Here is a 12,964-nt window from a genome sequence, read left to right on the forward strand (position 1 = left end):
TTTGGATGCTAAAGAGAGCAGGAATGACCACAATCCAAACTGAATTTGCAATAGAGCAGATTGACAGTAAATACAGTAAAATACTGAATTATGCAGGGCTTCACTGTGTTTGTTTCAAAGCCTTTGAGTCGCATTACCATGACAAAAAGTGTGTGTGTGCGTGTGCGTGAGAGAGAGAAATCCCTCAAGACCAAACCTTTAGCCTTTTCAGCCTGTCAGCCCAATGGCAAAAGCAAATTAAGTTGTGTTATTCTTTACATTCTAGTGAGACCCATCATGTTGTGATGGTACGATAGACGCATCAACACACATGCATACACACACAAAGAACCTGAGCTGGGCAGGGGACAGCTTGAATGGGTGCACCATACTTACATAGTGCAGCTGAAAGTCAACTTTTTAGAAATAACAATAGAGAAACCTGAAAAAAAAAATAAAATAAGGCAACGTTTTATTTCACTGTAAGATCTTAAACATGGAAAAAATACTGTCCAGCATATCATGTCATGACTGTTTTAGAACTACCGATGCTGCACAAATTGACCTTTTAGAAGTCAAGTTTTTTTAGACATTTCACATCTCAAATGCTATAGAGGAAGAAACTCTTATTTTTTTTTATAAAAAGAGTCCATCGCCATAAATCAAACAACCCCACCGATGAATTCATACTGACAGGCAGCCAACATTTTCCATTTTCTCTCCTCTTTCCCTGCTTTTTCAAATTAGTACAGTACTGCACATGGTTGAAAACACACACACACACACACACACACACACACACACACACACTGGCACATCACAAAGTTCCCTTAAACCTGCACATGCAAAATTCATGCGACCTACAAAGGCAGCTTTGATAACAAAAAAACGGAAGCTTCAAAGAATTTTCAAAAGCTTCAATTTTTTTCTTCCTCTCCAGCTGCCAATATGCACAGAAATACAGCCTTCCTTTCATGTTGGGGGTGAAATAATTAGGGTTGCAGCGCTGCAGCGTGAGAAATCAGCACTGAAAGTCAAAGTTACACGGCCACTGAGCCGTTTGGGCCACAAGATGGAGTTTTTATATTTAAAGTGACACTCACAAATGCATCTCCAGCAGCGGCCAGCGTAAAGTAGAGGATGCCCCCCCCCCCAGGCCGAGGCTGCGAATTGGACAGATGAGATCGAGGATGTGATTGGACAAATGAGATTAGGGGATGTGATTGGCTAGACGAGATAACAGCGACAAAGTCTCCTGAGCCACAGGCAAAAGGCTCCAGAAATGTAGGTCAGTTAGTGAATACACTCTGAGCCCCAAAAGCATTCACACATGACATGGTAGAGAGAGAGACCACACACACACACACACACACACGCATTATGGCGTCCAGGATTCTGTCAGTGTGTTATGTAAAAATGCACGTGAATATAGACGCACACACACACACACACACAGAGCTGTCCCCAATCTCTGAAACCTCCATTGTGTCACTTCGTTTTACTTCAGAGTCCAGCAGCACAGCCGAGAGCAGTGTGACACAAACTCACACACTAACACACAAAAAATACACACAAATACACTCGTGGAGGGAATCACGAGACATGGAGCTAATCCACATCTGCACCAGAGAGGACAAACAGACTTGTGGACAGATGTGAACGTATGAATGAAACTGAGGAAGTGCTGTGGTGTGTGACAGATAAGTGTGATTTAAATGGTAAAGCAGGGGTGGATTATGTAAACCCACACACCTGACAAATGAAATGGCTTTGTTTTCTTTATTTTCTGATGCATCTATATCACTCCGTTTCAGACCCTCACCACCTGTGCTGACATGTCAGTGTGCGCCACCTGCCGGCAAACAAAGGAACTCGATTGCTGCTTTCAATTTATCTCTCCAATCACCTGCAAGTAATCAGGATCACCACTGCCAAATGAAGGGACCTTAAATCAAGTCTGTTTTATTTTCTCAACTTGGTCTAATTCTTAATACCAGTACAGACAACATAGACAAAGAACTACGGGACCATACAGTTATTCTGCCCTCTGTGAAACCTGTGAAAAGGCTGTGACCAAATGATTAGATTTATTATACATTGATTTATTTGTAGTAGTCCACCACAATATCAGCACTGACCACAAAATATTGATTTTCTATTTTTTTTTTTTTTTTACTATTTAAAATGGGTAAAATCTTATTTCACTGCCGAGCAGCATGCAGCGCATTGATTGGCTCAGCCCCTCCTCGCCTCGCTCTCGCCGTCTCTCTCTCAAACACACTGACAACAGACTCGTCTGTGAGCAGCCCCTCCCTCTCTGCACACTCCGAATCAAAACATGATCATGAATGGGAGGAAGGAGGGTTGTTGGCTTGAATAGAATCAGTCTAGAGTTCAATTAAAATATTTTCAGTGGAGCAGCTTATATATGCAACCCCACCCCTCCCACCCACCCACCATTATAAACAGCTGAAACGTGTAGATATAGACAGCTGGAGAGAAAGAGGAACACTGGAGACTGTGAGGGGGAGGGACTAGCTGGTGGGTAAAATCAATATGATAAATCTGTTAATAGCAAATATCAGCCAGGCCAAATTATCAGTAAGACAGAGACAAAACAGAGCAGCAAGAAGGGCCATAAGCCACTTTTTTTTTTTTTTTTTTTTTTTTTTTTTGTATGAACGACTTCTCAAAAATGAGCAGGAAATGCTTCATTTATCTGCCTCCGTGTGGATATGGCAACAGGGAAATCCAGCAAGTACTACATCAAAACACGTAAGAAAAAAACATTCCCAGTGCTGTTCAACCACTGTCAGTTGAGAGCAACTGAGCTGCTCAAAAATTCATTCAGGGTACGCTTGTCAAATCAAAGAACACACACACACACACACACACACACACACACACACACACACACGCAAGCATGTGAAGAAACAGCATCTCTCCCCAGCAGCTGTGGAAAAGAACTCAACTCTGAAGGAAGCTGCACAATCAATCTGTGAATGAACAGGGAGAGGAGAGGGAGGCAGAGAAGGAGCGCAGAGGAACTGGGAACCAGTGTTTGGCTTTCTTGTGACCACTGAATCTAAGCTATATATAGTTCTGCATAAACATTAATAATTTAGCATGACCAAAGCCCTTAGAACAGGGCCCCTCGCCTGGCCCTGATCAAATCAATACCTAATTAACCCTAACACGGGTCTGAGCTTAGGGGAAGAGGAAGTGGGACAACATAGGGGAGAGATAGGGAGCAAACATCAGGCCAAGTTCACTGAACACCTCGGACCTGACACTGTTTGTGGACATTATATTTACACCTCCTGACTTTCTTTTCAAGGAAAAAACAATAAGAAAAGCTTAAAGACAGAGGGAGGAGTTAGGGAAGAAGGAGCTGCAGCAGTGTGATGGGCTTAGCAGGAGGGGGATCAGTGCAGTAATACAATTCACAGGTTTAGCAGACCGACCTGTACGGCTCTGTGAATATGATTGGATGTTACCAGTCAGCCAGGCCAATGATGCATGAGCCACTAATGGCGAAGCATGAATTAAATAGTTGATATCCAGTCAGCTGATGCAAGCGCGGCCTCAGCGATCTGTCTGAGCTGAGGCCTGTTCTTGTCTTGTTAACTCCGGAGATGTTAAAACAGGCCTTTGATTTTCAAAGATCCCCTCCAGATATGTCGTAAGATGGAGATAAAATACTCTACTTTGAATAAGAATCTGCGCCTGGTATGGTTTTTCCACAAAAGAAGCTCAAATATCTTCTTCTCACTCGTTGAAAATTTCAGAATCTATGAATCTGTAACAATTTTTGTATTTCCATATGTGACTGTTCACAAAAAAGTCAGTTTTCACTCTTTGTCAGAGGCTTGAAGTTGAAACATCACTGTTATTATATTGCTATTATATATTTTTACTGTGGAATAGTACAAAGATGGTAAAATGGTAAATGGACTGTATTTTTATTGCGCTTTTCTAGTCCAAAGACCACTCAAAGCGCTTTTACAACACAAGTCTGCATTCCCCTACTTGCCCACATTCATTCATACAATGGTAGCTGGGCCACCTGCTCATTACGAGCGTTCACCACTCACACAACAGTGGCACAGCATCAAGAGCAATTTTGGGTTCATCTTGCCCAAGGATACTTTGACCAGGCCAGGCCGGGCATCAAACCACTGACCTTGTGAATATTTTTTTTTATACTCTTTTGTATGTAATCCTCATAGCCTCTATAGTTTTAGATTTTATTTTGTGTTATTATTGTCTGTTTGTCCTTTTTTCCTCCCTCTCCTTTTTATTCTTGCTGTCATAGCGAGTGAATTTCCCTGCCGTTGGATCAGTTATGTCTTATCACATTTGTGAAAGCTGAATACCGGACCAGGATTGGCTTCCAAACTAGTTGTGATGTCACCAATCACGCTCGTAGGCCCGCCCCCCTTGAAACTGGATTTTTGATGAGCTCAGAAAAACTTTTCCCTTTCAGCAGCATGACTGTGAAAACAGCCTTGTAGTGTCAAACTCTGCACATACATCAATCTGCACAGTGAAGCGCAAACATTAAACTGAGTGTACAAGAAGAAAAATGTATGTTTGAGTGGAGGGGCCTTTAAGGGTTAATATGTTTATGAGGGTGAGGAGCCCTGGTCTTTGCGTAGCCAGTTTATTGTGTTAGCCAAAGGCCTGAGACATGCCCATGTGAAACGCTTAGAGGTGTGTTCCCATCTAGCACTTTTCTGTACAACAACCATCATAAAACAGCAAGAAGCAGCCTGAAGTTCTGCTTCCCCATAGCGCCACCAGCTAAAGTGAAAAATTATTGTTTGGGGGGGGGGGGGGGGGGGTAACGAGTGATGAGAGGGGCGAGATGCACAATGTAAAACATTAAAAAGAAATCCTTTGATCAAAGATGCAAGAAGCCCTAAAAATCAATGCTGCAACATAACTCTTTGATCTTCATCATCTTTGGACTCCAAATTCGTGCAAATTAGCTGCAAGCATTTCCACAGAGGCCGATTTTCTTTTTAAGTAAAAATAACATTCTGTGTAATTCTTTGCACTTTGACCCTGATTATGACCTCCACACAGCAACACATAATCCACTCTGGTGACAGTGAGGGACACGACACATGGACCTCACATGACAAGTCAGCAACTAGAAATACTAAAGCAGAAATTTACTGGTGGGCTAATCCATTATTCCACACATGGTCCATATTTACTGTGATTTGGATTCCGCTCACAACAACAGTGTGCCTAATGTGGCAGTCAGGGCAGTGGACAGTTAAATAACATGTTGAGTTTATCTTATAGTTGATCTTTCTTCAGTCTGAGCATGTTCCTTTACATGGTCATCATTATTAGACGTCATCTTCATCGTGTAGCAACATGCACATGATGACAAATGTGAAGATTTGGATGTTTCAGACTGCTTTATGGACATAACTGAAACTTTACAGCTTTACATTTGTGTCTGCTAAATGTGTAGGCACTTGTTTGGTAAACATGCTACAACTTGATATACCAAAAGCTGATTTCCTTAACTTAAGCTTGGACTTTCTGTCTCCAAGTGGTCAAAAAAAAAATCACTTAAAAATATATATTAATAAATAACTAGCAAGGGAACGCAGGGAAGCTTACTTATTCCTTTATTTGGTCTCTGTAATTTAAGTGAATCTGTTTCTGTAAGCTCTGACTGACTGACTGTCCGGTTTGACTGATCTGACTGACTGCTGCAAAGGAGTCAGGTGTGACCTTGGTGCCTCAGTAAGACTGAGGGTCTGATTTCAAGGCTGCAGAGGACACACAACTACCAAGAAAGGAAGCGATACAACTGTGGTCAACACATGATCACATGTTTGTGTCTGCGTGTTTATCAGCCACTTTAGTGTGCTCAAAATGTTCTGGTTAAAAATGTCTTTAATGGCGACATAAATGTGTTACACTTAGTTAGATTAAGGGTTGTGGTCAGCTGATCCCTTTGTGATGGGGTCTAATAACCAAACACCCCTATCAAAGAGCAGGCTGTGTGTTTTCAGTTCTGTTAGTTAGTTAGTTAGCAGCGTATCTCAATATCCTGATAACCGATTTTAATCTAATTCTGTGAAAAAGTAGACCGTAGATTGAGGAACAAGTGATGCGTTTCTCTTGTGGATGCAGGGACTGTTTAAAGGATTTCTTAACATTGCAGATTTTTTTTTTGAACAGTTTGCTCTTTTCTAATGGACAACTACAGTTACATTGATGGAAATAAATCTGGCACACTGAACTTTATTTTGCTGCATAACTTGCACTGTGACTGTAGATACAGATTCAGGGCAAAAATTTCAAACATTTTCTAGTGTGTGAAAGAGTCTGAAAGAAAAGAAGCACCAGTATAAGCCATTTTTGATGCATTTTGTTAACCAATTCCAGATTCTTGGAAAGGGGGAAGTGATTTAAGTGTGAGATGTTTGAGTGCTGAAAGAGCAGAGAGAGAGAGAGAGAGAGAGAGAGAGAGAGAGAGAGAGAGAGAGAGAGAGAGAGAGAGAGAGAGCAGTGATTCACAAACATGACAGGAAACAGGAACAACAGGAAATCAACACCAAATCCTTTTTTCTCTGCAGTGTTTTCTCTGAAACAAACTTCAGTGGAACTGTTGAACCATTTTTGTCTCTGTGAGAACAAATACAAATACAAAAGCTTGTTTACTAAGAGTCACAACCACCTCTGGCATAGTGTGAGTAGTGTGTATTTATGTATGTGCATGCATGTATGTGTGTGTGTGTGTGTGTGTGTGTGGGTGTGTGTCCTGGGGAATGAGGAGGAAAATGAATAAAGCAAATATGTGCATGATTGGCCAAAGGCGTGGCAAAACACAGAGACTCAAACAAACTGCAGGAAACACACGCACACACACACATAAAGAGGAAACACGCAGTCTATACGCGGTGTGTCGATTCAATCTGACGGCTTCTTGGCAAACCAAATCCCTAATCTCATCTCATCTCTCTCTCTCTGAAGTATCCGGTGATGAGCTCAAAGGAGGCTGATGTGCACTGGCAGCTATTTCTGTGACTAACACACCACCATCGCACACACATGTACACACGCTTGTTAACACAGCAGCAAACAGTGTAAAAGCAATCAAAATTGGGCGGCGTCTCGTAAGAAGTTGAATCAACCCTAGAATACACACCATCGTAGCACAAGTCAAACAGTGGATTTGGAGGTTTTACATGATATTGCTATGGTCTTGAGCCAGTCACACTTCCAAGATTTGATCATGGTCATGGCTCAGGGAAGGGAAGGAGAAAAAAAAATAGGTCAAGCATTCTGATTGGTTGACAAATCACCCTCTAACATCAAACAGCAGCACAACGGATGACTGCATGTGTGCAACAAATCACTCTCCTCCCCTACAAAGACACATGGAGCGCATACGCAAGGCCAATTTGGAAAAGGCAAACGATTGGTCAAGGCAGATTTGGGTCCCTGCTTTCCCATAACGCACTGGGGCTGGCTTGGATGCGGATGGGTGTGGTGCGGCTCTATATCTACACTCTTTTCTTTACACACTTTTCTGTTCTCTGTTTCTCATGTCTGCAGTCGAGCAGATGTCACAGCAGGAGGAAAGGAAAAAAAGAAACGGTCCAATTACTTGTGTAATTATCTAATTATTTCATTATGAGCTGGAGCGCAGGAAGGAGGATGAAGATGGTCTCTGTGTTTCCTTTCGCCCTTTGTGCTCCGTTCCTGGTGACAACACCTGGTAATACCTTTCTGCTCTTCCTGTGTAGATTTCACTGTTACTCGCTTCCCCCTCTTCATTTATTTGACCTGCAACACAAACCCCCCCTCATGACTCCACCTTTCTGTTTTCGTATGTTCTCTCTCTCCTCTGCAGCCTGTTAGAGGGAGAAAAAAAGTGAGAAGAGAAGGAGGTGCTGGCATGTGAAAGTGCTAACGAGAAACAAATTGATAACAATTTAAGGAGAGGCGGGGGAGTTTGTGTATTTGTGCAAATGAATGAGGACATTGGGGGGGGTGGAGTGTTGGTAAGAGGCAGGGAGATAGTGGTGATTAGAGAGGTATTTAAGAATGAGAGTGGTAATTGGTGTATTCTTTCATTTTCTGCCAATTAACTTGTCTGCTAAAGTGGTAAACAGCAGGGGTGTGATGAAGCAGAAGACCTGGTAACAGACTGAGGAACAGACTGGATCCAGGACTGGTTTACAGACATGAACTGGTATGAACTGAAGTTCATACCTTCACTCTGCAGTTTACTTCAGCTCTCGAGTGTTTCTGTGTCAAGGTGAAACTCAAAATTACAGTGTTAATATGATGGGTCTCTAGTTGCTCTGATTATAAGAATTCAGAATTAGAAAAGCTGTTTTATTGCTATGAAGACATGCAAGATAAAAATAAACTGAAGGAAACTGCAGTCTAATTCTGCACAAATTTAGCTATTTATGAAGTGATCTTAACTCGGGTGAAGTACAGCTAAATCCATCACGCTTATTTAAAGATAAAGGGACTTGAATGCTGATTTGCATCAACTGCATCTGCTGCCAAAAATCTCGAAAGTTGGCAGCATGACAGGCGACGAAACATCTGTCCAGCAAAGCTGCTATAACTCTGTCATGTGACCTCTGTTTACAAGCCTCGACTGTCTTGCACGTGGTAAGTTTGGGTTTAAAGAAGCTTTTGGAGTGAGCTTCAGGGAAATAAAGATGAAAAAGAAGAGAAGGACATCAAGTGAACTGACTTCCTGGTTTGTGTTAGTTTGGCTGTTTTCCAGCTAAATGATACTCCCGACTGCTTCTAAACCATGAGCCGATACTTGTGGTCACTTCGGATGCAGCAGCACCATCTGGACCAGCGGTTCTCAACCATCTGCCTCTGAGCCCTGAGAACATACTGGCAGTGTCTGCAAATTAACTTCATGCTTTACCTGCCAAGATGCCACAAATGCCAAGAATAAGTTTTACAAGAGAAAAAAAAATCCCATTTTGCCAATGAACAGATTTCAGTGCCTCAGTCATACGTCTATCACGCCCGTCTTTCATTTTTTTCTATTTTTATGTCCTCGCACCTGCTATGTGTTATCACATGGGAGCAACATTAATTTGCAACTTATGACAGACTCGTCAAGACAACTGAAAAACAGATGCCACTGGTTTGCTTAGAGCAGTTTACACGAGTTACCGATTCATCTTAGAAAAACCTGCATCTGTCACACAAGTTTCATACTCAAGATCATGTGACAGTGGTGTGATGTGGAAATCAGGAAAGCAGCGTTTCTAGAATCAGTGTTTGAATAACACAAGTCAAAAAAGCCAGTATAGCTCCACATGGCGATGTCATCTCGGGCTTTGCTTGCCCAACTGAATTTATCGAGAATGTAGAACGTTTTCTACAGAGGAAACTGGGTGTGCAGTTAAACATTAAACAGTAAAAACATAATACCACATAATAAGAGGTAAAAACAATACTGACATTAAAGTGATGTTTACGAAGCGTGGTGGCTGTTGGGCTGATTACCTTTTAGTCTTGGAGCTGAGCAGTGTGTGGCTGAGGGTGTCAGACCGTGTTTGTATCTCTTGGTTTTAGGTATTTGCAGCAGAAACCCGAAGGTGCTGCCAGACTGGATGGATTCTGCTTTCTTTAACGGTTATATAACTCAGAAAGACTTTTCTGATGAGTACCCATGATACTGCTACAGACCTTGATCACCTTTGTTAATGCATTTTTCTGTTTAAAACTGAGAGAAGCATAAAACCAGATAAAAGAGAAAGTAAAAATAGACTCAATAAAAGATCTGTAGAACAAAGTCATCAGGGAGCTGTCAACACCGAACTATTGGTGATGCAATCAAAGCTCAGCTTTTTATCAATTACACAGCCCAAGTACTGGTGCATCAATGATTTCTACAACCTGACCGCTCATTTTGGTGTCAACATGGTTGGAGTGATGATGTCTAAAGTCAACGTGCATTGTCTCCCATTGTCCAAAAAGCTTCTTGACACCATTTAGAAAAATAATCTATGACAGGATCATTTCATCCTCCTTCAACAAGCTCACTGTATCATCCCCAAACTTCACAGTATGATGGTTATCAGTCTCACTGCAGCAGTCAGGGGTGTACAGCAAGTGTAGGAGAGGACAGAGGACACTCACTGTTGGTGAGGAAGTCCGAGGTCCAACTAAGTTAGTCACATCCTGATTGGTAGTAGGTCGAGATGAAGCTCGGTCCTGTCCACAAGCTCATTTTCAATTAACTTTTCAAGTGACTTCATAACTAGTGAGTTCAAGGCGACAGGCCTGCAATCATTCAGAGCCTTAGGATGGCTGTTTTTTTAAACGAGACATCTTAAACTCCTGAGCTGGAGACAGATCTGATGGAAAGCCTTCTTACGCCACCTTTGCTTTGTCATTTAACCCAACCATGGCCCTGACACAGTCTCAGGCTGAGCCTAAACTGTTGTTACTCCTTTTGTAAAAATTATGTAGCTCAGATAACATGTCTGGCTTGAATGCACATTTCTTCTTATTTAATAACACTTAAAGGTTTTTGGTCACCCAGGGCTTACTGTTCTTACTGATCTTAATTACCTTTTCAGGGGTGACAGTGTCCTGTCAGACTGATACCCAAGAACTGAGCACTTCCGTGAGCTCATTAAACTCCTCCCACGCTGTGCCGTCCAGACTTTCTGGTGAGCACTTTTGCAATCAGCTGTCACCACCAGGAAAAGTAGGACAGTTAACACTGGTCCAGTGTTGTGCCGTTTCTGGTGGGATCAGCCACATTTTTGTAAAAGCTCCTGAGAAGTCTGTAGGATCAGTTCTGAGGCTGTGCTCTTGTTTGCCTTCCAGTGAATATAGAAAGACAGACACATGGAAGGTGAAAGCAAAGAAAATTCAATATCTTTGGTGCACTGTCTCTCTCTCTTACTAGTGTGCTTTCAATTATGGAAACGTACACACCTCCTCTGTGTGACTTACCAGTGATTGCAACCTCTCATCGTGTGCTTAAAGGTGCAATAAACTCATCTATTACAAGCTCACAGTCACATTTCTCTCAAGGCCAGAATGTGGGCCTCTCTAAACTCGTGTTGGTGGGACTGGAGTTCATCTGCTTTGTTATGGAGGGACCAGGCGTTAATAGAGGGCAGGGGAAACAGGTTCCTCGTTCCCGTACTCCTCTTTTTCTACCACACCTCCTTATTTTCCGGTGTGGTGTGCTGGTGAAACCCATTTTACTGTAGTCACAGTCAAATTCATCCAGGCTTGGGAAAGTTAGGCCCGGAGGTGTTTTTGTGCTCGTAGCATTAAGTAGCGTCAACAGAAAGTCTCTGCTGTACTGGATCTTGTTAAATTGAGAGGCAACATGTCAACCTCCAGCCAGGTGAGACGTGGACCACAGCAGCACTGGTATAACCACAGAACTCCATATTAGTGAACAACAGCATGACGCAGATCAACAACAAGGATGAACCGTGACAGAAAAGAAACAAGTTAAAAATAAATAAATAAATACACAAGCAAGCAGCAACTGATGCCAAACTCAACAAACAAACAAATGAGGCATTCAAAGAATATCAGACACATCAAGGTGATCCCTTACCAATTGATTTACGACAAAGCTTTGTAGAAGATCTTAGCAGCTTTGAATTAGAGCTGCAACAAACGATCATTTTCATTATTGATAAATCTCTTGATTCCACTTTTGATAAATAAATTCATCTTTTACCCTATAAAATGTGTAGATGTGTAGAGCCTAATGTGGCATCTTAGAATCACTTGTTTAATCTGACCAACAGTCCAAATGACTTAGAGCAAAGATTTACATTTTAGAAGCTGGAGCCAGAGACTGTTTGGCATTTTGGACTGATAAATACATAAATAAAGCATCAGTATTCTTGTAGATTAATTTTCTGTCGATTGACTAACTGACTAATCACTGCAGCCATCCATTGTTTGGAGGGAAAAGCTTAACTTTTGAATTAATGCTTCACAATATCTCCTCTAAAACACCGTCATCTTTTTCCTGCTGATTTAGGAAGCGGGATGTGGAGCTCCTGTTCAGCAATATACTCCTTCACACTGCATACAAGGTCTAACCTTGTACCTTGCAGTCAGTTCTGTTAGCTCTGTCTTATTAATGTGTTTTATGTCCTTGCTGTGTGAAGTACTTTGTGAAAAACACATATTGAAACCACTGAATAATTAAATGTGACTGATTTGACTAGACTGGTAGCGTAAAATGGGTCTGACTTTGTTTGCAGTGGCCTCCTGTAGGACTTCAGCACGCTGACACATGAACTGTGTTGACGCGCTGCCAAAAGATGAAATAATAATCAAAACCTGCTCTACATTCGACCGGATATTTCATTCTACTTTCTTTTAAGAAAATAATTTGATTTCCATTCGTTTCTGAAGTACTTCTGGATCTTTGCTCCAACTCCGCAATCATTTAAAGTGTGATCCTTTCCTCCATCGCGATGAAAAAGACGAAAATCTCTCATTTCTATGGTCAATGCATGTATAGGTCTGAATAGGTCTTTCGTTATGCTACAAGGTTGCAAACAATGGTGTGGAAAAAAAGGAAAATAACATAGAAACTGAATGTCATAAACAGCTGACAATAAAACGAAATGAAATAAATTGCAGGCAGTTTTGTGATGCCTCTCACATTTTTCTTGCTCATCGACCTCTCTTTAAATTCTTTTCAGGCACAAGAACAAATTATTCACCGCAGGAATGAAAAGAATATAAAATATTAGCTTGCAGCCGGGGGGAAAAGAACGCCAATAAAAAAAACGTTTCTGAGACAGAGACCTTGCCTTTTAAAGACCATCTCGCATCACTGCATTGAGGGCCCCCAACAAGCACTCAAGACTTCATCATTTTTAAAGGGCTGAGTTTTACAATTGACCAGAAACAGAAACATTAGAGATACATGGCCATCCCTGTGGCCTTAAAGGATTCTCTTTCATTTGTTGGG

At 41.7% G+C, this 12,964-nt stretch overlaps 1 protein-coding gene across 1 annotated transcript in view; it reads right to left on the reverse strand.

Annotated features, from left to right (window-relative positions):
* The window catches only part of lcor (ligand dependent nuclear receptor corepressor), a 77,203-nt gene that overhangs the window by 33,261 nt on the left and 30,978 nt on the right, over positions 1-12,964 (reverse strand). The window lies entirely within an intron of this gene.

Source organism: Chaetodon auriga, chromosome 4, assembly GCF_051107435.1.
Source record: "Chaetodon auriga isolate fChaAug3 chromosome 4, fChaAug3.hap1, whole genome shotgun sequence".
Lineage (NCBI taxonomy): Eukaryota > Metazoa > Chordata > Actinopteri > Chaetodontiformes > Chaetodontidae > Chaetodon > Chaetodon auriga.